The following is a 27929-nucleotide window of genomic DNA, read 5'->3' on the forward strand; positions in this document are numbered from 1 at the left end:
ATTGGAAGTCACTGCAACAATAGAACCGGATTTAAAAAAAAGAGATTGAGGTTTTTTTCATTACAGATAATTGATATTCATTCAGTTTTTTTTTTTCATTTACTTCAAATTTAACATGAATTTACCCAAGCATGAGTTTTTATTATGATAAGTCTTCAAGGGCAGCCCCACATAGAGCACATTACAATAATCTAATCCAGGGGTGGCCAACAGTAGCTCTCCAGATGTTTTTGCCTACAACTCCCATCAGCCCCAGCCATTGGCCATGCTGGCTGGGGCTGATGGGAGTTGTAGGCAAAAAACTTCTGGAGAGCTACTGTTGGCCACCCCTGATCTAATCTGCATATTACCAGGGTATGCACCTCAGTGGACAGATCTTTCCTGCCCAGGAACGTCTGCAGCTGGCTTACTGGTTGAAGCAAGTGAAAGACACCCTGGTCACTGCTGCCCCCTGTTTATCCAACTGAAGGCTCAGGTCTAGCAGCATCCCCAAGCTACAAACCAGTTCCTTTAGGTGGAATGCCACTCCATGGAGAACAGAAGTTATCCCAGCTTCTGGGTTAAACTCTAGCTTGACCAGTAGCACCTCCATTGTGTTGGATTTAAGTATTTTAGCCCTCATGCTTCCCAAAAATTACCTCCAGGCACCTGGTTGGGATTTCACAACCTCCCTGGGATTTGCTGGAAGTGCAAGATAGAGCTGAGTATCATCCACATATTGATGGCAAAGTCCAAATTTCCATATGTCTTCTCCTGGCTGATTTCATAGATGTTGAAAAGCATGAGAGACAAGACAGCACCTTGTGAGACTTTGTAGGTAAGAGGCCAAGGGATGGAGCAGCAGTCCCCAAGCAACAAACTGGGGTGGGATGGTGGCTCAGTGGTAGAGCATCTGCTTGGGAAGCAGAAGGTCCCAGGTTCAATCCCTGGCATCTCCAAAAAAGGGTCCAGGCAAATAGGCATGAAAAACCTCAGCTTGAGACCCTGGAGAGCCATGAATGGGGCTGTGGCTCAGTGGTAGAGCATCTGCTTGGGAAGCAGAAGGTCCCAGGTTCAATCCCTGGCATCTCCAAAAAAGGGTCCAGGCAAATAGGCATGAAAAACCTCAGCTTGAGACCCTGGAGAGCCATGAATGGGGCTGTGGCTCAGTGGTAGAGCATCTGCTTGGGAAGCAGAAGGTCCCAGGTTCAATCCCTGGCATCTCCAAAAAAGGGTCCAGGCAAATAGGTGTGAAAAACCTCAGCTTGAGACCCTGGAGAGCCGCTGCCAGTCTGAGAAGACAATACTGACTTTGATGGACCAAGGGTCTGATTCAGTAGAAGGCAGCTTCATATGTTCAACTCTGAAACTTAGCATCAAGGAAAGTCTAAGCATACTGCAGAATGGTCCAGGTGGTCCAGAGGGGTACCATGATCAATGGTATCAAAAGCCACTAAGAGGTCCGGAAGAATTAATAGGGTTGCATTCCTGGATTAGTGTAAAAACTGGTATGCTGTCTTTTATATTAAGCACACCAGCTCTGTGGTTCCCTTTTGGTTCCAGTGGAGCCTCTCATTTGTACAGGTCAGGCTTGTTCCAGAAAGTTTTTCAGTGCCTAACAAATCTAAACTCTACCTCCCAGAACCACTATCTCAATTCACTGAGATCTGTGGAACCAGTAGTAATTCTGAGAATGCTACCCTTTATTTATATTCTTAAAAAAAACAAAACATATTAATGCTACCTTTCCGCTGGAGAGCCAGTTTGGTGTAGTAGTTAAGTGTGTGGACTCTTATCTGGGAGAACCAGGTTTGATTCCCCACTCGCACCTGCTAGCATGGCCTCGGGTCAGCCATAGCTCTGGCAGAGGTTGTCCTTGAAAGGGCAGCTGCTGTGAGAGCCCTCTCAGCCCCACCCACCTCACACGGTGTCTGTTGTGGGGGGAGAAGGTATGGGAGATTGTAAGCCACTCTGAGTCTCTGATTCAGAGAGGAGGGCGGGGTATAAATCTGCCTTCTTGTAGCAAAAAAATGAGAAGGAAATGCTAAGTTATCTTCATGCAACGGAAATTCCTATGAATGAGAAAAGAGTAGAGATAATAAACTGAGCAAATCTAAGCATACAATTTCCAAGAACTCTGCTAAAATCACTAGAGAGACTTATCCTGAAAACTGATGAAATAAAGCTTAAGAATTTATGATGGAAGCTCCTAAGTTCTTGGAAATAAAGTATAAGATCTTAGTTAGAGGCTTTCCCAAAGACATTTAAAACTGCTGGGGGGTTTTTGACACAATCTGAAAGTTGTGGGAGGGTATGGCAGTGTATGCAGGTTCAGCATACATTCCTCATTTGCACATGTAACATGTAACACATGAAGCTACAGCACATTTGCACATGCTTTTGGAGAGATCCCTCTTTTTCCTCTCAGTGAACAAACCCAGTCATCTCTACCATCAGTGTACTAAATCAATAGCCTACAAGAACCTAAAATCCAAGATGAAGTCTATGACTGGCATGTGCTTTCTTTAGAGGCATTCTTTTTTGTCTGCTCCCCTGGAGGAACACCTCTTCTAACATGGTGCTTTCTATGGTATGAAGGAACAATGGTGCTGATTTATTTTATTTATTTAGAAAGTTTATGCTCAACCTTTCTGCCCTAATTTGGGCAGACCTAAATTGAATAAAAACACATTGAATACTGATTGCTCCCATAGAATTAAATCTTTAATAACCAACTTCGTATGTAACTGACACAATGCAGGGTTCAGACAGTCAAACTCTGAATTTGGTCCCAAGCTTATCACAGTTCTTTCAAGTGTCATAACATCCAAACGTTAGTGGTTCCTTGTTCCTCAGAGGTCCCTGTTTTGGGTTCCACCTCTTGACCTAGCAGCCATCCTTTACCCTCTTGTCCTCAGCAACCCATGACCACATTCCTGCTACTAATCCGGTCCAGGAGACAATAACCCACCATTTGGGATTGTGAATTGTGGCAGTGCATTTTCTTCAACACCAAACTGGTTTGATGAAGAATTAGAATTAGAAGCAGCAGCTTCATATTAAAGGCAAGCGTAGCATTCTCAGGCACTTTCATTTATTTTCTCGGTGTTGTTTATGAGTGAGGCTGAGATTGTTGGCTGCAGATTAAAGGAATCTCTTGCATTTATTTGCTCCGGAACATGTGGAGCGCATTTGTTTTTTGGGGACACAAACACATTGTTCATGCTTTGAATAAAACACTTAGTGCCAAGAGAGCACAAAGATTCAGATCTCTTGCCATAAATAGTGCTTTAACATTGTGATGAATAAAATATTGTCGGGTGGGGGGGGGGGTGGATTCCTCACCATTTTGCTTTGGAAGATATTTTTTTTCCTGTTATTTCTGAAGCCAACCCTTTCTGAATGAACTACTGAGCTAACCTCTTTATTTTTAAAAGATTTTTTGTTCAGGAATGGTGGCATGGTCAGCTAAGACTTGAATTAAGAATCTTTTGGTCTGCAAGCTGGTATACCTTGTACCTCCTGTGATAAAGCTGAATAATAAACAGAAAGAGAAACAATATTTTCCTTCCGGATTCTAATCAATCCAAATGATTCCTCCTGATATGGCCAGGCAGACAATTACGATTTCTATACCTAGATACTACATTTTTATTCCACACTATCATCAAGAAATTCAAGATGGCACATGTGGTTCTCCCCTTCTTCATTTTTTTCCCTCACAAAAAAGCTTGAGTGGTTGGCTAGGCTCCAGTGAGTGGGCATATGTGAACGTGGATCTGCCCAGGCTGACTTTCTAACCACTAGACAACACTGACTTTCTTTGTCAAGGCAGCAAGCAGACTCTCTAGCTACCTAGTGTTTTCTCTTCTTACCAGCTCTCTTGCTTCCTTCCAGCTTTTCTATCCTGATACCTCATTCTAGCCGCCTTGTGGGAGTTTTCAGTTGGAGACACTTGCCTGCAATCAACTCTGATATCAGTTATCAGGTATGGAGGATAACAAAATTTCATTTTGAAACGTCAAGATGTCTGCCCACTGCCACCAGTTCAGAATCCCTGTGTGTATTGTTCTATAGAAAGATATTCTGAACACCTGGAGCTTTTTCCCACACAGCTTACCGCGGAGCAAAGCCCCTCCTCACCGAGCAGCGTCTGCTCGGATTTCCCACCAACTGCTCCGCAGAAGCAGGAAGATCTGCGGCTTTTGCATCGCTAACGTAAACTGGGTTTTAGCGATTTACATTTGCGACGCAAAAGGCCCGGCACTTTCTGCTTCCACGGAGCAGTTGGTGGGAAATCTGAGCAGACGCTGCGCGGTGAGGAGGGACTTCGCTCCGCGGTAAGCTGTGTGGGAAAAATCTCCTGGACTCTCTAATCAATGAAAAGGTCAATGTCATTCATGTATAGGTGTGTGCATTTAGTCAAAAGAAACCCTTGGATTAGGAAAGCCCTCCCTATCTACCCTTGGCCTCATTTTCTGTATTACATTGCAATTAAACATTTAGCTGTCTGTAAGTCATGAGGTTTAGGGGGGTTTTTTTAAAAAAAATAGGAAATATGAAACAGAACATGAAAAAATTTCGAAAATAATCAGCAAAAATGGTTCTGGCAGAAAGAAGGAGATGTTTATGAGAAGAGGTCGTGCAGTGTTCCTTATGTACACATGTGAGAAAATAAATGGTTTTTGAGAAATGTTGCTTCAGTATTGAAGAATGATGTGTACAGCTGACCATAAAAGACAAACAAGAGGAAAACCATAAGAAAACATGAAGGATAAGCAGCAGCCTGGGCACTGCTGACATCTGTATAGAATGTGACAACATCATGCAAGCTAATTGACTAACACTTGATTCATCTTCCGTCTTCAGTGCAGCCCTACACAGGGACTGCACTTGTGAAGGTGAGCTGCAGAGCTTCTTTTTCTAGCATAAAAATTCCTAAGGAGGCATCACCCCTTCTGGAGCCAAAGTGTGCAGGTTTCCCGTGCAAGGTATCACGTGCTTTGGTGGCAATCTTAGGTTTACCGGAGCCCGTTCCAGCTTTGCTCCATTCCATTCGCCATGCCAGGAACTCAACAAGGAAATTTCAGTGGCATCTCGTTACAGCTCCAAGAGTGCGTCCAACTCATCACTGGATGATACTGTAGGGGATCCAACCCCAGTTTCCCCTAGTGAGGACTTCCATCTCTATAAGAGCAAGTGATGAGAACGGCCAAGGCCCTTGACATCGGTCATTGCTTCAGACAACAGACACAAGTACAGAATCCTGAGTTCCTTGACTCTCCAGGCATAGTTGCATTCCCCATGCTGGAAGGTCTCATGGATCTTGCAATCCTGATTTGGTGTAAACTGGCTTCTGTCCTGGCCACTCCTCACAAAATAGAACACGTGTAGGGTAAGACAGAATTCTTGTGAGTTCCTGACCATGGGCCCTCCCCCATTGTCTTTAGTTACAGAAAACCTGCAGGCATGTCAGACAGCAGGCCAACAGTCCTCCCGAGCAGATTGAAAGAGTCACCAACTAGATGACTAGGGGCAAATGTTTTATTCTTCAGCTGCCCTCAACTTTGGGATCACAGATCACTATCAAAGGATTATGGGTGGACACCAGCTCAAAGGATTATGGGCCAATACCAACTCTTACTCTGGGAGAGTCTCTCTCAGTATTTGGATAAGTTGCCTGAAGAGTCTAAATCACTTGTGAAGCTTATCTAGTCTGAAGCAATCTGGAACTCCAAACAGGAGGTCAACGCTGGCAGAAATGCTGTGGATGTCTCATCCGGATCTATAGCCTCCGCAACAGTCCATAGAAGGCATACCTGGCTTCATACTATGGCTTTCCCTTTGAAGATGCAATGTAAAGGACCTTCCCTTTGAAGGGTCAACTCTCTTTTTCCAGGCCTCTAATGAATTTCTCTCCACTATGAAAAAGAATAACTGGGGAAGGGACGGTGGCTCAGTGGTAGAGCACCTGCTTGGTAAGCAGAAGGTCCCAGGTTCAATCCCTGGCGTCTCAACAAAAAGGGTCCAGGCAAATAGGTGTGAAAATCCTCAGCTTGAGACCCTGGAGAGCCGCTGCCAGTCTGAGTAGACAATACTGACTTTGATGGACCAAGGGTCTGATTCAGTAGAAGGCAGCTTCATATGTCATATGTCCAATAGTCAGATAGCCCGATCCCTGGGCATCTTTTCATCTGCCCCTGCTCTGAGGTACCATTTCATCCAGTGGCAACATGGTTTGGCCACCCTGTTCAATAAAGAGCAGAGATATCAGCAGGCTCCAGCACCCTGTACATATCCTCAGCATTCTTACTTTACCAGTCTTCCACCTTTTCAAAGAAGAAGGGTATGGCACAGCTCAGATCAGCCAATCACCGAAACTCTCCCAGAGAAAGCAAGGGCAGCAACCACTGAAATTTTTTCTGTTCATCCCGGTTAGTTTTGATAATCCCTGTTTTAGAAATAGGTTAGCTCAGTTATTTGAAGCTTGGTGTTCCATAGGTACAGATTCTTGGGTTTTATCAATGTTTTTTGAGGGTTACAGGTTAGCGTTCCTTTACCTATCCCCTTGTCACCCTGCTTTTTCTGCAGGTTCAGGTAGGTGGCTCAAGGTTGACTCAGCCTTCCATCCTTCTGAGGTAGTAAAATGAGTACCCAGAGTGGGTAAAGTGTATGTAGATGACTGGGAAAGGCAGTGGCAAACCATCCCATGAAAAGCCTGCCGTGAAAACGTTGTGATGCGACGTCACGCCAGAGTTGGAAACGACTGGTGCTTGCCCAGAGAACTACCTTGACCTTTTTGCCTTTTTAGTACATTGTTGCCTGAACAATAGTAAACAACAAGTAGAGACCCACAGTACTCACAGGGAGGAATCCCTCTCCCTTAGGTGAAGATTCCTAGAGGGGGGCGGAGACTTACAGCAGGGATCCTATATACCACCCAGCACCAAGCCTGGCATGGTTCTTCAGACCAGTATTCTTGTGCGTCGCTGCTGGGCCCAGTGCCAGTGTGTCATGCCATTGCTGCCAGGCTCAGTGTAGCTGCCAGGCATCCTCTGCCTCCATGAGCTGGGGGGAAATCTCATATCCTCCCCACTTCCAGGGCCAACCGTTTTACAGCTCCTGAGCCTGGTATCCAATGCCAGTGGCACTCAGCATGGCTTCTGGGCTGCTACTGCTGGACTCAACACAGCTAACACGGAGTTCAACAAAGCTCCCATGCAGAAAAACCTCTTTAGCCTCTGTGCAGCCCCAACCTGCAGATTTAGCTATCCGCAGATCATGACCACACATGGCTAATAGCAGGCCTCATTTTGGGCAGAAGTTCACAGGAATGGAGCTCCGGAACCTCTACATCGTGTTGTGCTCTTTCTTTCTTAACCCGCCCCCCCCCCAAAAAAACCCTTGCTTCTAGGCTCCATTATTCAAGCCCCCTATGAGAATTTTGCTGAACTTCCTAATATTTTCCCCCACCAAAAAAAATGGGGAAATAACCAAAACATATAAACATGGAAATCTTCATCATGCCACTGTGGCCACATAGGATAAAGTAATTTAAAAAGTCTGATGGGAGTAATGTTTTATTATGACTATTACAATTCAAGAAGCATTTTAAGGTAGATGCTGAGCTGATATAATTCGGTACACCTTCTGGTGATGTAAGGGGTGTGTGGCTTATGCAAATGAGTTGTGCAAATGAGTTGTGCTAATGAGGTCCGGCTCCTCGTTTTCTACGAAACGACCACTGACTAATAGTATATAGATGCCTGCAGCACACATTCCTTAACGCTTAGTCTCTTTCCAGCGGAAATCCCCCAGGGGAAGCTGCTGTAGCATGGGGGAAAGGTTACACCCTGTTTGAGTACTGCCCTTGAAGGAATGCCCCTTTAAGGAGCAGGCCCTGTGCTAAAAATGAATTGCTGCATCTCTGGATGGAGTCTGGGGGGGATTCCCAGGTAAGCCATTCAATCAACACAAGACCCTGATTCTTATGCAGAAGACTGCTGTCCTAGCAAGAGGTGGGGGCCAAGTAGGAGGCATGTGTGAGTTGCCACACTGTAATCAAAAGGGCTTGTAAGGATCCAGTAAGCTGGTCCATGGCTACTTACTCCAGGCTATGCAGGAGAAGAACCAGCGAGAAGAGGAAGAGGAACCCCAGGACCTTACATCCTTTCTCCTCCCCATCTGATGCCACAACCCAGGGCAGAAGTGAGCAAGAAGTGGGCTGAGCCGCCATCCTGTGCAACCCCTTCTAAAAATAATTACATTTGATAAAGATGTGCTTGAGTAGAAAAATAACTCCACGGAAAAGTTAAACAGATATTTGGAACACGTGGTGAGCAATTCATACAATCCAAATGCAATTTTTGTGTAGGATGTTTGACTCTCAACTAGTTTAAAACGTTAAGAGTAGTGGAGTAAAAAAAGATAAGCCAACAGTTTTGTAGCTTTTGTTTCAAAGATTGAAGGTCTGATTCTACTTCCTGAAAAGTTTTCTGAGCTTCACGAATCTTTAGATGACCCTCAAGTGATTCATAGTTTGGCATTACTTTCGTTATTTCGCTGCGAGGCAAGGTCAAGCGCAGCCATTTCTCAAACTCCCAGTTGCAAAAGAAGGAAACAGAAGGAATATGAATCTACGTTGCGAACAAAAGTGGTTCAGGAACAGCCCAAATACACTTGAAGAACAGCCCACAAATTTCTGTCATTAAAGCCCAAGTAAGAAAAACATAGATTTTGTGAAGTGAGACCAGCCATACTCATTTCACAGAACATTACGAAAGAATGGTCTTTATTTATTAATCACAAATGTAGGCGGCATTTAGGAAGTAAGTTGTCTCTATGCCAAACGACTGAAGCCAACTGCACAAGACGGAGGACGCAGAAAGGGCTGTAGATCAAGAATCATAAGTAAATGCAGCTGAACACATGCTTTAATTCAAACACACCCACACTACAAATTTATGCCAGTCTGCAATTGGTTCAACTGTAATGGTATTCCCAACACCATCATATATTATTAGGTAGGCACTGAGAATCTTTGTTAGGGATCTAGTTCCTTGACAAGAACTAAAATACCCAGGGTTCCTTGGCCACAGATTACTATGCAGATATTAAATGGTTTAATTCTTTTTTTTTTTAAATGCTCTTTTACATTTCCAGTAAATTGTACCAAATTGCAGAATTCTGTAGAATAAACCAATTATCAGAACAGATCCAAGAGCACTTAGTGACACCAGGATACAGCCCAAGAATCATTGCCACCACCCTCTTCCTCCCATTGGCCCCACCCCGGACCAAGCCTTTGTTCATGTTAAGTTATCCTACACAAGGCTGAGATCCCGGAATCAAGGCAGGTCTCAAGGTGTTGGAGCTAACAATGTTGCATGGGTGTTGTTCCAGCAAAGACTGAAGGTTAAATGAGACCTTTACTCTTCAGGGAAGTGGAGGTAAAAGCCTGTCCCCTCCAAAAGCAGGCTGCCAGTAGTAAAGGTGTTGTGCCCAGTTTTGGCATTAAGTAATGCTATACGGCTGTGGTTTAGGGACTTGAGGGGTCAGTGAATGAGAGGCTTAAGGGTGTGGGGGTCAGTGGATGAGAGATCTCTGGCTTTAGGGTGGGGTTCAGATTCTAAATCCAAATCAGGATTATATAAGGTGCGTGGATTGACACCGAGTCTTGGTGCTTCTCCTATACATCAAAGAAGATCTCTGGAGGTGTGTTAACTGTCTCCATCTGCTGTGGTGTTTGCCTGACTGCCACCTTCTCCGCTGATGTTTCCCCTGAAAGATTCATGTTTGCTTGTCCTGCCTCAGTCAGCGATGCTTCCTGCAGCAGCAGTATCGCTCCTTTTATCCATCACTCCTGAGTTCACTTATGGACACAGATTTTAAAATTGTTTGAGTTGTCCCGTTAAGGATCTATGTCAACACTGAAGAACCTCTAATATAAAGCAGGGTTTACATAGACACAGGAAACAGAGAATGCCCACTACTGAAGTTATTCTGAATTGGCATCTTAGAAAACAGACTGAAATGTAGTTCCTAAAAAAAGAGAGATAAAATGCAATTATGTCCTGGAAGCAAAAGGTCTGGAAAATGCCACATATTCCAGCTCCACATGTTTTACCGAAATGGTATATTAGAGAAGCATTTGGTAGGGATGGTATATATTTAGACTAAACTGCAAGTCAAACCAATAATTGAAGGGTTTAACCACTACATTATTGTACCTAAGTCGATAAGTTCTCCTCTAAGTGATACCCTTCCACTCCTTTTCACGCAGTTATTTAAAGTCTGTCTGCTTCCAGGGTATTACCATGAGAAGAAATCTCCACATCCTGTAACATGGTTAACCACTTGGCGGCAGGCAACTCTCTGAAACAAGGTTGACAACCATGGCTTGTGAATTGTTTTTCCTTTGAGAGACAACTCCCATAATCGTCCTTCTGCCCCAAAGAGAACTAATAGGTAAACAACTGTGTCTTGAACCGCTGGTCACATAGACCTCCATCCTTTCATGCACTGATTATAAACAAGTCTGTTTTTCCACTCAGTTTTTACTTCTTTCTTTGAAAGCCTTCCAGTAAGTTCTTCACTGGACACTGGTTGGTTCACTGACACTTTCTTTGAGATGCAGCTGCTTCCTTGCAGCATTACTTACTAATGCAAGAATGAGAAAAGAAGAAGATATTGGATTTATATCCCGCCCTCCACTCCGAAGAGTCTCAGAGCGGCTCACAATCTCCTTTCCCTTCCTCCCCTACAACAGACACCCTGTGAGGTGGGTGGCACTGGAGAGGGCTCTCCCAGCAGCTGCCCTTTTAAGGACAACCTCTGCCAGAGCTATGGCTGACCCAAGGCCATGCCAGCAGGTGCCAGTGGAGGAATGGAGAATCAAACCCGGTTCTCCCAGATAAGAGTCCGCACACTTTACCACTACACCAAACTGGCTCTCAGAATCAGAGCTTTGTGAATTTGTACAGCTTTTATTACTATGGTCAAACTGTCAGCTCCTCTTTTGTCGAGGAACATTCAGCTCAGCTGTTTATCATTTTCCTTCAGCCCTGCTGTCTGCGGCTGTTCCTACAACTTCATGATATTTCCTGTTTCAGTTGGGGAAGGAGCTGTGATTAGGACTGACCCTAGACTGTTTAACACCCTAGGCGAGGCTAACTTCTGGTGCACCCTCCCCCCACACTGATAACATCACCAAGTTACATGGCGGCAACCAATTTGATGCCCCCCAAAGGCCGGTGCCCTAGGCAATTGCCCAGTTCGCCTAGTGGCAGGGCCGGCCCTGGTTGTGATTCGTTTCTGCATGATAAAGCAGTCACGTATTCCAAACATAGTTCATTATAATACCCCGAAGAAGAGACTGCAGGGAAAGCCACCCTCTCAATCTCAAACCTCATCATTTGCACTGATGATAAGCTCAGAGCAATATGAAGTTTTCTCAGGTCATCCTGTATTCCAGTCATACCTACGGATGCGTGAACACTTACCGATTTGGTCAACGCTCATAAAGTTTTCCATTTGCACCCAGACCACTGGCCTCTTGATTGAAATCGATGGAGAAATGCTTTTCGGGAGCTTGGACTGGGTCAAGTAACTGTAAGGATGATTTTAAGATACCTTTAGTCAACTTTTTCCCTTCTTTTACAAGATGGCTAGATGCTTACCCATTCATGAAATAACTGTTAACAATGTAAAATTCTTCCCGAATAAGAAATTAGTCTCCCTGAATAGTGATAAGTTGAAATAACATCATGGATTTCTCTTCACAAGTCTTTGGCTGATTGCCAAAAATGCTGCAGATGTGTAGGCAGAGAGATTGCCTGCGGTTATCATTTAATTGAAATACATATAAAACTCTTATCCCACAACTCCAGTGCGCAAAGATTAGAAATATAGATGGGCAGTCACTGAAACTTACACATAGACCAAATAGTGCTTAGTATTCAGTCTGGGAGTTTCTTTTGAGCATTTTAAAAAAATGCCATATGCCAAAGATTTTAAACTCATATATTCCAGTCCAAAGATTGTTGTATTAACAATTGGTCTGTGTGCTAGAATCTGAACCACTCAATTGATGGTCAGCCTATTCAACTTGTAAAACCTTGGGGGAAGAGCTCTGAGTTATCATTCCACCCCCTCCAAACAGGTGCTCTATCCACATTAGCCATCTGTTACCATGCACATGGCTTGAGTATTGAACCAATATTAGCCCCATCTGCATTTTTTTTTGCCAGACCTTCAGTAGAGAATTCAGATAGGAGCAACAGGTTTTTGCTACTTGGAGAGCCAGTTTGGTGTAGTGGTTAAGTGTGCGGACTCTTCTCTGGGAGAACCGGGTTTGATTCCCCACTCCTCCACTTGCACCTGCTAGCATGGCCTTGGGTCAGCCATAGTTCTGGCAGAGGTTGTCCTTGAAAGGGCAGCTGCTGTGGGAGCCCTCTCCAGCCCCACCCACCTCACAGGGTGTCTGTTGTGGGGGAGGAAGGGAAAGGAGATTGTGAGCCGCTCTGAGACTCTTCGGAGTGGAGGGCGGGATATAAATCCAATATCTTCTTCTTCATCTTCTACTTCCAGCACAAGGTGACTATGCAGAGTGCTGATTGGCTGATCATATGACATATGCTGATTGGCTGATCATATGACACGGTCCCCTCTCCTGCCTCGAGCAAAGTTTCAAGTAAAAAATGAGGGGTTTTTTTTAAGATGCCTGAATTAACACAGTAGGAATCAATTTCTCCCTTGTATTTGAGAGATCTGGGCATTCTAACTCTGGGGTTCTATTTGTGATTATTCACGCATGCAAATTATTTCACGATGCCCATGTTGTCTGAATCTGACCCCTCCCTCCAAAAAACCCCCTCTTTTTCTATTTATTTTGGTTTGTCTCAGGTTGCTTTCTGAAGGTCCAGAGTTTCTGCTCCTTCTCCTTTGATCTGTCCCTACGGCAATCCAGAACAACAGTATATACCGTATCTACCAGTGGAAGTGCCAGGTTTTCGTTTAACTTTGATAACAGCTGAGGGGAACACAAGCATTATCTTTTTTCATGTTATGTTTAGGTCCATGGTGTAAATCCTGCTGACTTCAGTGACACTTTCACTTTCGCAAGAGGATGCCAGGGAGACTGTCTGATGCGCAGTTCGAGATCCTCTTGCTATGTAATCTGATAGCCTGACTTGGCTAATTTTAGAATGAAGGCACAGTAAAATGAATGTCTGGTTATTGTTTAGGAATGGCATAATCTCTATGAGGGAAACGGGCATGTTTGTTCCTTACAGCTGAGGATGCTAGCCGTATAATTTTATTTAACAAAGCTTTGATGATGAGAGCTTAGCTGGATTTTATATGTAGGACATTCCTTCGTTCAGTGCCTTTTAACATCTTTTAAAAAAACATCATCATCATCATCTTTTACCTAGAGTGTCACTGACACCGTGATGTCACTCTGCCTTCTCAACAAGAAGTGACATCATGGCATTCGTGACATGGCCCCTTCCCATGCTCCACTCCAACACTGCTCCTTCAAGTTGTGATTTGTGGGATGACAACCTTAGAAAAAAGTCACAGATAGTTTACACTCACAGTGAGTAATGGTCCAATCCTAAACAGCTCATGGGACACCTCCACCCCAAAATCACCAGGGATTTTTCAACCCAGAATTAAAAACCCTTGGTTTGTTTAAAGCAAAAAGAAGCATGAATCCCTCTTTCTGTTTCCCTCACCGCTGGCAGCCAGGTACTGAGGAAGACGAAAGACTTTTAGCATTTCTTTCCCCAAAAGCCCTGCGGGAGGAAGAACAAGATACTCCCCTTTCTTCAAAACATGGCAACTGTGACATCTAGAAAACTCGAAGGATGGGGGGAGTGGGCTCAGTGGGATCACTTATAACAGCTGATGAGTAAGCTAAACTGACTGGTTGTCATTTAGGTCATTATTGGGTCTTTTAAAGTGTCCTGCCCAACCAAAGGCTAAAATCAGAGAATCGCAGCACAATGATAAATCCAGGTAGGTACACTCTACAAGCCTAAGTAATGATCATCAGCATCCCAGCCCTTAGGTCAGAGGGCTTGTTGATTACCATTATTTATGTCAGAGGGGGGGGACTAGAAGTGTGCATCCCCACCCCCTGTTTTTCTTGTTCAGATACATTGAGACAAAATCAGGATTTCCAAAAAATCCTGGATCCCAATACCAGCAAAGTATTCAGAACTGGGATTTTTATTATTATTATTTGGAAATTCCTTTTTTTTCCCCCAGGTCCAACAGACCCAAGATTTTTTAAAAAAACCACCCAGTGGCGGCAAAGCCAAAAACCACAGCTGAGTCTTGGGAGCACATTGCTCCCAACTTTTAGCTGCTCCCCCCCCCCCCTATTTTTCTGCAGTTTCAATCAGCCCGGTTGAAAGGAACTGCAGAAGAGGGGGAAACAACTGGGAGGAAGGAAGCAGGCTCCCTGCCTCTCAGCTGTTTCCCCTGATTTTTTCCTACAGTCCCTTTAAACCTTGCTGGTTTAAAGGGACTGCAGAAGGTGGGGAAGTCAGTAGAGAGTTGGGGAGCAGGCTCCCTGCCTCTCAGCTGTTTCCCTTGATTTTTCCCTACAGTCCCTTTAAACCTTGCTGGTTTAAAGGGACTGCAGAAGGTGGGGAAGTCAGTAGAGAGTTGGGGAGCAGGCTCCCTGCCTCTCAGCTGTTTCCCTTGATTTTTCCCTACAGTCCCTTTAAACCTTGCTGGTTTAAAGGGACTGCAGAAGGTGGGGAAGTCAGTTGAGAGTTGGGGAGCAGGCTCCCTGCCTCTCAGCTGTTTCCCTTGATTTTTCCCTACAGTCCCTTTAAACCTTGCTGGTTTAAAGGGACTGCAGAAGGTGGGGAAGTCAGTAGAGAGTTGGGGAGCAGACTCCCACCTATCAGCTTTTTTCCCTACAGTCCCTTTAAGCCTTGCTCGTTTAAATGGACTGCAGAAGGTGGGGAAGTCAGTTGAGAGTTGGGGAGCAGGCTCCCTGACTCTCAGCTGTTTCCCTTGATTTTTCCCTACAGTCCCTTTAAACCTTGCTGGTTTAAATGGACTGCAGAAGGTGGGGAAGTCAGTAGAGAGTTGGGGAGCAGACTCCCACCTATCAGCTTTTTTCCCTACAGTCCCTTTAAGCCTTGCTGGTTTAAATGGACTGCAGAAGGTGGGGAAGTCAGTTGAGAGTTGGGGAGCAGGCTCCCTGACTCTCAGCTGTTTCCCTTGATTTTTCCCTACAGTCCCTTTAAACCTTGCTGGTTTAAATGGACTGCAGAAGGTGGGGAAGTCAGTAGAGAGTTGGGGAGCAGACTCCCACCTATCAGCTTTTTTCCCTACAGTCCCTTTAAGCCTTGCTGGTTTAAATGGACTGCAGAAGGTGGGGAAGTCAGTTGAGAGTTGGGGAGCAGGCTCCCTGACTCTCAGCTGTTTCCCTTGATTTTTCCCTACAGTCCCTTTAAGCCTTGCTGGTTTAAAGGGACTGCAGAAGGTGGGGAAGTCAGTTGAGAGTTGGGGAGCAGTCTCCCACCTCTCAGCTATTCCCCCCTGCTGGTTTTCCTGAAAAATCCTGGATACTTTTCAGACGCCAAAATATACTTTAAAATACCCCAAACCCCTTGTTAGGGTATATTTGTTTGGGTATATACCCTTGTTTGGGTATATTTTCAACTTGAGAAGTTCCAAGATCCATACCGTGGATTCTATGATTATGTACTATGAAAATAACAAAGCATAAGTTACTCCTTGGCAAATGTGTTTAGGTTTAGCGCAATATACTGATGCATTGGCAGTTAATACATTGGAGGGCTCTGAAGCTTGGCAAACTCAACTCGGCCGACTGAAAGAAACAGTTCCACTGATGCATCTTTTGAGCAAATTCCCTCTTAAAATCAATTGGAATTGTGCCCATTTAAGCCCTGAGTAAGAGTAAAAAGAGAATTTCCATCAGAAAGTGGCTCAGCATGACTTACATTAAGTGAGCAATTGAGCATTTTGTATTAGGAAGCATTTACTTCTCAAGTCTTCCAAATCTATCTGGGGGGCTAAGATCATGACAGTTTCCCAAGAGGAGTCCTGGGGTCCAGGGAGTATCTTCTTTGCCGTATGTGCTTGGTGCTTTGGGCAGCTGCCCAGTCTCTGAAAAACCATGCATAGTTCTTTCAGATGAGCTTAAGAGGGCACATAGAAGCCTATCAAATATAGCAAAAAAAAAAAAATTGTTTTTAACTAAACCAGACCTTAACTAACAGCATGAGCATTGTGTGCAGCTAAGGGCTCTTTGAAGTTATCCTAGTTTCTTTGTAACAAGCCTGGTCCTTCTTTCAGTATGCAGACTCAACTGGCAAACGTCCACAGTCAAACCGAATCCTCCCACGCAAGAGCCTTAACAAAAGTAGCCACAAAATGGGTCTCAGCTGAGGCTGTACTGTGGAATGTGTGTCCAGAAACCCGAATGGGTCTTTTCTGAATAGCAACAATAAACCACTTAATTCTTTTATCTTTAGTTAAATAAAGTACTTTCGATGCTACTGTACCTGTGTGTAAATGTCTTAATTCATACCCTTTTATATTATAAATATATATTGGTACATCAAGTTGTAGGCATGTGTATGTTTAAGTATCGGCCAGTCATCCACCCCATTCCATTTGGAAACACGAAGAAAGGAATGGTTGAAAGTCTACAAATAGTAATTTTTGTTGGAATCCTTGTTTAGGAATATTAAACAATTCAGTACCTTTAGTGACACACTATTTCCCCCTTTTCTGTTTCTGACTGTTTTGTTTTATATTTGTAAATATGACTAACATGGCACATGATGTGGACAGCAGAATTCTTTAGTTAAAATTATTGCTTTATATATGTTGAATAACTGTGTGATCATGTGCCAAGTTACAGTTGAAACCAGTGGTTGTAGACTATGGTAACTGAATCATTTTGTACTAGGGCAGCCCAATCCAGATATACGTGGCGGCTAGCCACAGCGTAGATGCCGCACCGCTAGTAGACTTCCTGAGGACTTCGGCATGCTGGAGCGTGGGGAGAGGAGAGGAGTAGCTTGCCGTGAGGGAGACAGTTGCCATGGCAACGCCACTGGCATAGGCACACAAGGGAGGCGGAGGCAGCCGGAGGGGAGGGCCAGCCCACCCCACCCCCATTGGCCAGTCCTGGTGCATGCACCACGGCTGACAACAGTCAGGAATGGGGAGAGGCACCCCCAGAGAGGCTGATAGCCATCCCCAACCCGCCCCCAAACAGAGAACAGAGCCAATGATGGGCTGACCATCACAGGCAAAGGAGAGACGTCCCACCAACACGGGGAGGGAACAGGAGTGAGGCAGGCATGCACGCACAAGAAACCTAGCTTGGTGGCGAGGTGGGGGTGGCGGCAAGACAGGCCCGCACGGGACCACAGAGAAGCCATCAATCCCCTCACATCCTCCCGCTGTCAGAGACTCTGCCAATGGCAGGCAGACAAGCAGGAAGTACCAAGTGCAGGAATTCGCTGTCATAGGCAGCAGCTGGAATGTGTGTCTGGGAGTGAGCAGCCCAGCAGCAGACACCCCCCACCCAGAGACCCCCTGTGTTGCCCTAACGCCCCCTGCCATGGGCACGGAAGACCTCCCCCAGGGGCCATGGAACTCAGAGTGCGAGTGCATCAGCTGCAGAACTCTGAGACCACTTCAGCAGCCCCCCTTATTGCCCTGTGCACAACAGCCCTGTGGGGTCAGGTAGGCTATCCGCCCGGGCAGGCTGAGGGGCAAAACTCCCCTCCCCATGTCCAGCCATGCGAGGGGCAGAGTGGCAGCTCATAGACCATCCCACCCCCAAAACCAAGTCTGCCCACCCTCCCAGGCATTCCCTCAGAGAGGCCACTGACGGGGGGGGGGGGGGGGTTGCCCAGGGAAAGTGCAGCAAATGTCAATCAGGAAAGACAACAGAGGACACAGCTCAGAGTTTATTTTTCCAGAACAGAGTGCAACAGCCTCCCTGGTGCGTGCTGGGCAGTCTCGCCGTGGGTGGGGCTCCATTCCGAGCGGTGGGCAGAAACAGCTGAGGGAGTGGGGGAGGCTGGGGGGAGGTGGCCAGCGGAACTTACCCAGCCATGGGTGACAGTCCTTGCATGCAGAGCCTCTGGGAGCCCAGAACCTGTGGAGACCTGGAAACAAGAGCAGCTAGCCCCAGGGGAGAGACCTCTCTCTCCCCCTCGCAAGTCAAAAATACTGTCAAAGCAACTGCGAGGTGCAAAACCCATCACCAACGTGCCTGCCTGTCCCTCATTCTAAGTATGTATGACCAGAAGCTCGCCATCGGAGCTTCCCTCCACGCGCTCCTCTCCCTAACAACTGAGTTGTGCGAGGCCAGAGCGGAAGTATTTCTAGAAAAGGGGAGACCGTGATTGGGTGTTGGGGAGGGGGCTTGTCAGCCCGAGGCGCGAGGGGATTGGCGAGGCAATCACACCGCTCCCTAAGGGGTTTGCAAGCTTCCATAGCAGCGGAGGCGACCTTTATTTTTGGTTTCAATGAGTGCCTATGGGGCACGCCGCCATTTTTGCATGGGCCAAACTGCTCAGGAAGCTGCCTAAGCCTGGCCGTGCCCCCAACTCCATTCCTTCCTCTGCCCGAACTCTGCGCTCCGCCTCACTTCCGCCCACGCTCGGGCGCAGCCCTCAGGCGCCACTGCCCTCAGGCGGAGCGGCTGTGGCGGTGCCGGTCGTACATCGGCGCAAACCCTTCCTGCGCCCACGTAGCGGCTCGTCTGCTCCCAAACGACTTTCCATCCCCCCTCTCTGGATTGTGCTGTTAGTTTCATAAACAGATAGATCCATGTTTTTCTTATAACAGTGAATAACTACCACTGTAAAGGTGACTATTAATTAGGGATGGGCACAAACTGAATTACAAACCATAATTCATCACAAGCTGGGCCCGTTTCATGGTTCATGAACTTTGCTTCATATCATACCATCCCAATGAACCTCCCACAAATCTCCAAGGTGGCTTTGGGAATTCATGTGGTTTGTGTTGGCAGATCCACTGGCACCTGTAGTGGTGCTTGAAAAAGGCATTTAAAGAGACTGCCATGGTGGCTCAACTCAGTGAGTGAACTCAGAAGGCATTTAAATGGTTTTTGCACTTAGAGGGATCCCTTTAAACAGTTTTTGCAAGCCCTAGAGTAATACTTATGGTGTTTCATAAATTTCTATCAAACGAATTGGTGTGAATTGCTGCCATTTGCTGAATATGCATATAATAATTCGATTCATAGCTCAACTAATCACTCACTGTTCCAGATTGTGCATGGGTCTGATAGTAAACCATTACCTACATTGCCAGGGGGCATCAATCAGAAAGCCACCATTTTCCAAACATGGTGGTCCAACTGGAGATCATATGGCAGGTTGCTCAACATCCATTGGAAAAGGCAAAAAAGACTTACAAACAGGCATATGACAAGAAAAGGCAACCTTTTGGGGATGTACAGTGTGGGGATGGGGTGTATCTATCAACCAAAAATCTCCCTAATTTGCAACCATCACGAAAATTGGGACCCAAATACCTTGGACCTTTTCAAGTAAAAACACTGATTAACAAAGTATCTGTAGAACTTGATTTACCTAAGACTTATCGTAATTTACACCCTGTGTTCCACTGCAGCTGGTTAAAACACGCCCCAAGGACGATACTTGACACCCCCAGACAGCAGTTCCACCTCCAAAGATGATCCAGAACCAACACCACCATGAGATTGAATCTATTTTGGACTCTAAGCTGAAATGTGGCATTCTGTACAAATGGAGTGGGTAACAGCCAAACATGTCCGGGCACCCAAACTAATAACACACCTGTTGTTTAGTCTTCTATCGCAAAAGTAACAAACTATGTATCTAACGTGGTAACCTTGAGTGGTTTGTACTCTACTCAAATAATGCTTGGGGAAATGAACTTATGTATCTTACTATGCCGGTAAAAGGGGGCCAATTGCTTAGTAGTTTACCTATATTACTGGAAGAAGAATGAACTTTCAGGCATTTAAATGGACTGTGGTCTCTTTTAATGCCTTTGGAGTTCACTCATCACAGTGCAGGGTTGCACTGCAGCTTGGAGAAGGCATTTAATCAGGCTGTGTCCCTTTAAATGCCTTTTTCCCTCAACTGGAAACAATGGGGGATGGGGGGCATCTTCTTCTGGGGCCTATAGAATTAGACCCCTTGGTCCAATCTTTTTGAAACTTGAGGGGGGTGGGGTTGAGGAGAGATACCAGCAGCTATACTACGAATTTGATACCTATATCTTAAAAAAAAAAAAAACCAATCCCCCAGAGCCCCAGATCAATTCTTCATTATATTCTGTGGGGACCACTGACTATACTGGTCCCGAGAGGGTATTAAAAAAAAAAATTAAAAAAATCAGCAATCCTGAATATTTCCTGAATCCTAATTCAAGAATAATTCAAGAATATTGGGAAATACCAGTATTTTTTTGGTTCAATGTACCCAAACTCAAAAAAGACAGATTTTTTGTTTGTGCGCACAACCCTAATAATAACTGAATGTGTGTGCTTTAGAGAGTCATTTATATTGAGACCAGTACTGGAAGAAGGTTGTAAATGTTCCTCTGGGAGATACTCTTTGCCCTACTAGGAAAAGCATAGCCCATGTGCCCTTCCTACATGTTGGTATTCCTCCCATTGCAAGAGTTATTGAGTGACAGATACATAAAACCTCACAATCCATTGTTCAACAGCTTCTTGCTTTGAACTCAGGCTCTCTCTGCTTCATTCCATTAATTGTGATACAGCCCTGGAATCAGACTGAACACACCTTAATGTCTGTCAGAGGAAACCTGCTTGAATCATCTGCCAGAAAATCTATACAAATTGGACAGCAATTCTACTAACCTTTCTTCACAGAAAGAAAATCAAACACAGCCCAGCAGGAGCACAGCCCAGGTTGCCTTGTTGCTTTATCCTTATCATCAAGTCGTTGCTGGAAGTAATGCAGTTCTTCCTATAAGAATCAATATATTGTTCATTTTTTGGTTATCAATTAGAAAGCGCAGCGTCTTCACAAAAACAGTAATAACACACAGAAACTTCAGTTGAATTGTGACCAGAACTTGGGGAGGGACGGTGGCTCAGTGGCAGAGCATCTGCTTGGTAAGCAGAAGGTCCCAGGTTCAGTCCCTGGCATCTCCAAAAAAAGGGTCCAGGCAAATAGGTGTGAAAATCCTCAGCTTGAGACCCTGGAGAGCCCCTGCCAGTCTGAGAAGACAATACTGACTTTGATGGACCAAAGGTCTGATTCAGTAGAAGGCAGATTCATATGTTCATATGTTCAACTTGCACTAATCATCTAATTGCATTTGTAACATCTTAAGTTTACTAAAAATGGTATTAACATCACAAACAAATTTATTTGTACCTTACGTGTCAAAACATTTCTTGTGATACCTATGAAAATGTTTTCCCCCTTCTACCTGTTATTTTTAGAGTGCAGCAAAGGAAATTACAGCCCTCTGACTCACTTATTTAGCATTATCTATTTGGCACCAGACTTGAGTTGTATACATTTTAGTCTTTACACATAACTTGAATTTAACTGCAATTTTAGTGACTTGCAAGAATAGCATTTTTATGGTAATTGCAGGCAACTATGCATTTAAAACAACATTTATTAGCAGATAAATAAACTGTAGTATATTTAAATGGAAATATGAAACTAGAATATCCATGTTTTCATTGCCTTACCATTAGTGCTTCCCCAAATAAAGAGATTCTATATTGCCTCTGGGACTTTCTATTTTGACAAGCAGCCACCGAAAATAACTTCTGCTTAAACCCTGTTGTCTTCAAACTTGTCGTATCAGAGTATGGAATCAAGAGGTCACAATGCAATGGGCCATTCCGGGACATGAAGCCTTAAAGCCACAGAGAGCCCAAATTGCTTAGGGTTTTAGCATCTCATGCTGTGCCAAGAAAGCATTAGAAAGTCAGCAAGACAACATTTGTTCAGGGAGGCCTTCTCAAGTAACGTTTTGGTATGTGTGAGAGCAATTCAGCTCCTTGTGTATCTGAAGAAAAATGTTGAGTAACATTCCTCATGGCCACAAACATTCATCCATTCCACAAACAATATGCCCGGAAGTGCTCTGGAAATACTTCAAAAGATTATGGGAGACAAAGAGGTCTAAAGGAACTCTCATTGCAGAGGGCATATGATTTTTTTTTTAATTTCAAAAAAAAAAAAACTTCCTGTGCTATAACTCAAGTTGAAATTGCTTGAGAATAAAACACTCAAAAGCATTTTTGAAAACCATGAGTGCTGATAACGCAAACAGAGAAGTGGATGTCCTCTTATTTGCATATTACATGTTAGTTTAAGCACGTTGTACATTGGTTTTCAAGCAGCAACAGCAGCTCTAAAGCAGGGGTGTCAAACCTATGGCCTGTGGGCCAGAACTGGCCGCCCGTGGCTTTAATCTGGCCCACAGCTCTCTTTTCCCCCTTGCCTCTTGCCCCTCCCTTGCCTGTCATCTCCCTTCATAGTTCAAGTTGGAGCTGCTGCTGAGTGCAGAGAGCAGAAGCCACGGCTGCCAAACTTCCTTGCTCATCTTTTCAGGCTTCTCCTCCAGCCAGAAAGTCCTCTGGGATCTATTGAAATACATATTAGCACCAGAAAAAAGTTGCAGAGAAAATGCAGAATGGAATTTCCATTCCCAGAGTAGTCTATCGGGGCCTAGAGACCACATTTTATTTGCAAGGTTTTTTTTGTGCTGCAAAATATTTCAGTGGAGCCCATGCAAGTCAATTGGCATTTTTGGCTTCCATTATCTCCAATGGGCCTTCAAACGTCTCCCATTTCAAAGCACCCTGTAAAAAACCTGAGACTCTGGAGTGTGGTATGTTTATTGTATCTATGTAATGGACCTGTCTGCTTTCACTGATATCTGTGTGATATAGTTTGGTACTATTGGGTGGAGCTCTTGTTTCAGTTTGCAGTTTTGTATGTCAGCTGTAGTTATTCCCTTGCAAATAAATGGTTGATGTTTTGAGCCACCTTGTCCCTGCTGAATGGACCTGAGAAGGGTGCCTGAATGAGTACTCTAACTTGGGAACCCACAGCCAAAGGGGGACATTACATGGAGAGCCACTGCCACCCTCAGTAGACCGGGGTGGGGGATGGAGAATCTTGCAATGCTCAGTCATTTCATGGCTTCCTAGGCTCAGTTCATTGTATTCTTTAGGTTATATTTTTAGTTTCTACTGTGATCCTTTTACCTTTTCTTGATATTTTATTTTTAAAATGGTGTTGCCAAATCCCACTATCTCCCCCACCTCTCCATTTCAGGCAGGCATTTTTTAAGGGTGGGGGGAAGGTTTGGGACCAACCACAATTAAAATATAGAGTTGTACTAACTCAAAGAAATATTAGTTTTAACACACACACCCCCCTCTCCAATGCAGAACAAGTGCTGAAGAAGGCAACCAAAATTATTATCTCAAAACACCCTGTAAAAAAAGACGCTGGAAAGCCACTGCCACTCTGAGTGGACCGGGGGGGGGCAGGAGGGAATGAAACTTGCAGTGCCCAGCCATTTCATGTATTCCTAAGCCCAAAGTATTTTATATTTTAGGTTTATATGTTTCTGCTGTGATCCTTGTGCTTTTTCTTGATGTTTGATTTTAAAAACTGAATTGCCAAATCCCACTATTCCCCAACCTTTCTATTTTCTGCAGGTATCTTTGAAGGGGTGGGGGGGTGGGGAAGAGGTTTGGGAGATGTCAGATATCAAAAACTGTTAGAGAAACAGAATATTGCAAGTAGGGTTGCCAAGTCCAATTCAAGAAATATCTGGGGACTTTGGGGGTGGAGCCAGGACACTTTGGGGGTGGAGCCAGGAGACATTAGGGGTAGAGCCAAGATCAAGGCTGTGACAAGCATAATTGAACTCCAAAGGGAGTTCTGGCCATCACATTTAAAGGGACGGCATACCTTTTCAATTCCTTCCTTCCATAGGAAATAATGAAGGATAGGGTCACCTTCTTTTGGAGCTCATAGAATTGGACCCCCTGGTCCAATCTTTTTGAAACTTGGGGGGTATTTTGGGGAGAGGCACTAAATGCTATATGGAAAATTTGGTGCCTCTGCCCCAAAAAACAGCCCTCCCAGAGCCCCAGATACCCGCGGATCGATTCTCCATGATTTTCTTTGGGAATAAATCTCCATAGGGAATTATAGAGTTCCTAGCAGACATTTCCCTCCCCTCCCCCCGCTTTCTGATGGCCCTGAAGCGGGGGGGGGGAGGGCCTCCAAACCGGGGGATCCCCTGCCCCCACCTGGGGATTGGCAGCCCTAATTGCAAAAGTGGTGTTTTAAGCACGTGTGTATTTTAAGTTTTAAAAATAGTCTCTTTAATTGTGTCTATGCCATTTATAAAGTTTATATATCTGCTACCGGGCATTACATTACATTATGGCGCACCCGGCCCAGCCCAACGAAGTCCCATTTATGTCAGATCCAGTCCTCATAACAAATGAGTTCGAAACCCCTGTTCTAAAGGTACATTAAGGAATGGAAGGCCCCAGCCAATGGCAAATGTGCTCCCTTATAATAGTTTATATTTTAGAGAGTTCTCCTTATATTTAATAGTTAAGGAACTGGTAAGTTGAAAGATTTGCCCCAAGATTACATAACCATACCAAAAGAATGCTGGAAAACCTGGCAAGAAAGCACTACTGAACAGAAGGCTTCTTAGGCCCTGATGTCTTCAGTTACTAATATCCACATGAGGCCTGGCATTCTCATGGAATTAAAGCTGATCTTCAGACTACAGATACCAGTTTCCCTGGAGGAAACAGCAACTTCAAAAAGTGGATTCTAGGCATCACAACCCTGTTGAGCTCCTTCCCTGTCCCAAACTCCTTCCTTCACAGTGTAATGCAGTGGTTAAGAATCTGGACTCTTAAGAACCGGGTTTGATTCCCACTCCTCCGCATAAAGCCTGCTGGGTGACCTTGCAGTGGTCACAGGTCTCAGAATTTTCTCAGCCCCACCTACCTCACAAGATGCCTGTTTTGGGGAAAGGAAGGGAAGGTGATTGTAAGCCACTTCAAAACTGTTTAGGGTAGAGAAAAGTGGAGTATAAAAATAAACTCTTCTTCTTCTTTTGCCCCCAAATCTCCAGAAATAGCCCAAGACAGTGTGGCAACCCTAGCTGGCTTCATAGACCATTAGTCTTGCACTATATAAGGCAGCTATGTAAGGCTGAGGAGTTCCTGCAAGCTCAATCTAATCCTTCTAGGATATGTTGTCTTGTGGTACATTAGAATCAACTTTATGCTTTCTAGACCATATAACCCAGTACGTCCTGCTTCTCTGACTGGCAGAGAATAATAATGAACCAGAACATGTTCTAGCTTGCTGACTGCTACATAATACTGGTACACAATTCTAGTTCCTACAGGACTTTTCTTATAGCAGGAACTCCTTTGCATATTAGGCCACACACCTCTGATATAGCCAATCCTCCTGGAGCTTATAGTAGGCCCTGTACTAAGAGCCCTGTAAGCTCTTGGAGGATTGGCTACATCAGGGGGGTATGGACTAATATTCAAAGGAGTTCCTGCTACAAAAAAAAAAAAAAACCCTGAGTTCCTAAGAGGTGAAAGTTCCCCAAACTTCAATTTTATTTCTTGGAAGTTTTCAGCTCCTGATGGCACTCCAGAACATGGCTGCAATCAGGGCTTTTTGGGTAGAAAAAGCCCAGCAGGAACTCATTTGCATATTACACCACACCTCCCGACATCACCATTGTTACACATGGGGCTTTTGTAGGAAAAAGCCCAGCAGGAACTCATTTGCATATTAGGCCACACATCCCTGACACCAAGCCAGCAGGGACTGTGTTCTTGTGCGTTCCTCCTCAACTGCACAGTTTACATCTAATCTTTGCCGGTATTGAGATTGTTACTAAATGACACTTGTATACCCTGACTACCCAATAATGGAGGCAAAAGCCTGCCATCTTAGCAAGAATTGCTTAGGTTTCTGCTGCGTTGCTTTTTAATGAAACTTCCAGAAATGCATACCCCTGAAAGTTTCCTGGAAGCAGCACCCAAAGACCTGTCTGGTTCTAAGCAATTAAACCTTTAATAGTACTGCATGAGTAATTATTTACTGTGTCATCAAAGTTTCCTTTTTACAGACAAGACTTCCATTTTCAGTAAACCATCCCTATAAAGTCAGAGTGACCTAAATACACTGCAATTACAAAAATAGAGTACTCATCATGGGCTGTTATGAGTACTCTATTCTAAAATAGTTGGTTTTGGAATAATGGCAAAAACATTTCATGTGATCAGACTACAAGCACATTGGTGATACATGTATGTGTGCATCTGTCCACCGCAACCAAACTCAACAAGGCATAGGGACAGCAGGGGCTGATCAATGCAACTTTGCTGTCAATCTGCAAGGCCGCTGGGACAACAGCTGGGCATGCAACAGGTTGTATTGTCATAATCACAAGCCCTTGGGTATGAAGTCTTTCCGCTGCAGGTTGCTGCTACTTCGAAAGAGAGCTTTCTCCGAATTTCAGTTGGGGACTGAAACTCTGAATTAGAAACAGGAGAGTTCAGGGAAGAAAGAAAGAAAGAAAGAAAGAAAGAAAGAAAGAAAGAAAGAAAGAAAGAAAGAAAGAAAGAAAGAAAGAAAGAAAGAAAGAAAGAAAGAAAGAAAGAAAGAAAGAAAGAAAGAAAGAAAGAAAGAAAGAAAGCTTCAGCTAACTCTCTTGGGGCGTTTTCGCACTGACCTTAATCAGCAGCGACGCCCCTCTTCACCGCGCAGGATTGGCGCGGATTTCGCACTAATTGCCGCGGAGCACCCAGAAGAGCCGGAAAGTCCCGCGGCTTTTGCGGCACAAATGGAAACTGGTTTTTGGCGGTTTCCGTTTGCGCCGCAAAAGCCGCGAGACTTTCCGGCTCTTCCGGGTGCTCCGCGGCAATTAGTGCGAAATCCGCGCCGATCCTGTGCGGTGAAGAGGGGCGTCACTGCTGATTAAGGTCAGTGCGAAAACGCCCTTGGACAATGTTGACAGGATTCTAAGTGCTGCTAAGCCAACCACCTGCCTCTTAGACCTGTGTCTATCATGGCCGATGAAAGTTGGTGGTGATGGACTATGGAGCCCCATGGTAGACGTTATCAATCAGTCCTTTAGTTCAGGAGTCTACCCAGGGGGAATTAAAAGAGGCCATGGGGGTACTGCTCTTAAAAAAACCATCTCTGGATCCTACAGATACTATCAATTACCACCCAGTCTCCAATCTTTCATTTCTGGGCAAGGAAATGGAGAGCAGTGGTGGAACAACACCAGAATTTCCTGGAGGATACATCAGCCCTAGATCCATTCCGGTTTGGCTTCCACCCTGGCCACAGGAATTGGAGACTGTGCTGGTCGCTCTCACAGATGATCTTCACAGACAGCTGGATTGAGGGGGGCTGGTGCTGATGTTTCTGCTCAATCTGACAGCAAAGCGACTGTCTCTCCCCCTGGCTATAGCACAACTGAGTAGACATTGGCATCCTATCCTCTCACTGTGAGTCCTGTTACAAAGAGAGCTGAAGTCAGTAACAAGCAGGGAATGAGAATGCATCCCTGTCTACCAAACCAGCTGGGAAATATGCCAAAAATGTATTAAATATAATCAAGAATGCAATATAATCTGAAAACAAGTAGATTAATATGGTTGCCAGTTCTTGTATTCTAACAGGGCTTATATGAAAGCTGCTGTCCTTATCACAGCAAGCCCATGATAGACAGAACTGTGCTAGTCAAACACCTGTTTCTTATTCAGATTGTCATGGTTCAAGAACCAGGCTACAACAGGGTAACAGGCTACTGTTAAGCCAACCACTTGCCTCTTAGATCCAGGTTCA

Source organism: Heteronotia binoei, chromosome 16, assembly GCF_032191835.1.
Source record: "Heteronotia binoei isolate CCM8104 ecotype False Entrance Well chromosome 16, APGP_CSIRO_Hbin_v1, whole genome shotgun sequence".
Classification (NCBI taxonomy): Eukaryota; Metazoa; Chordata; class Lepidosauria; order Squamata; family Gekkonidae; genus Heteronotia; species Heteronotia binoei.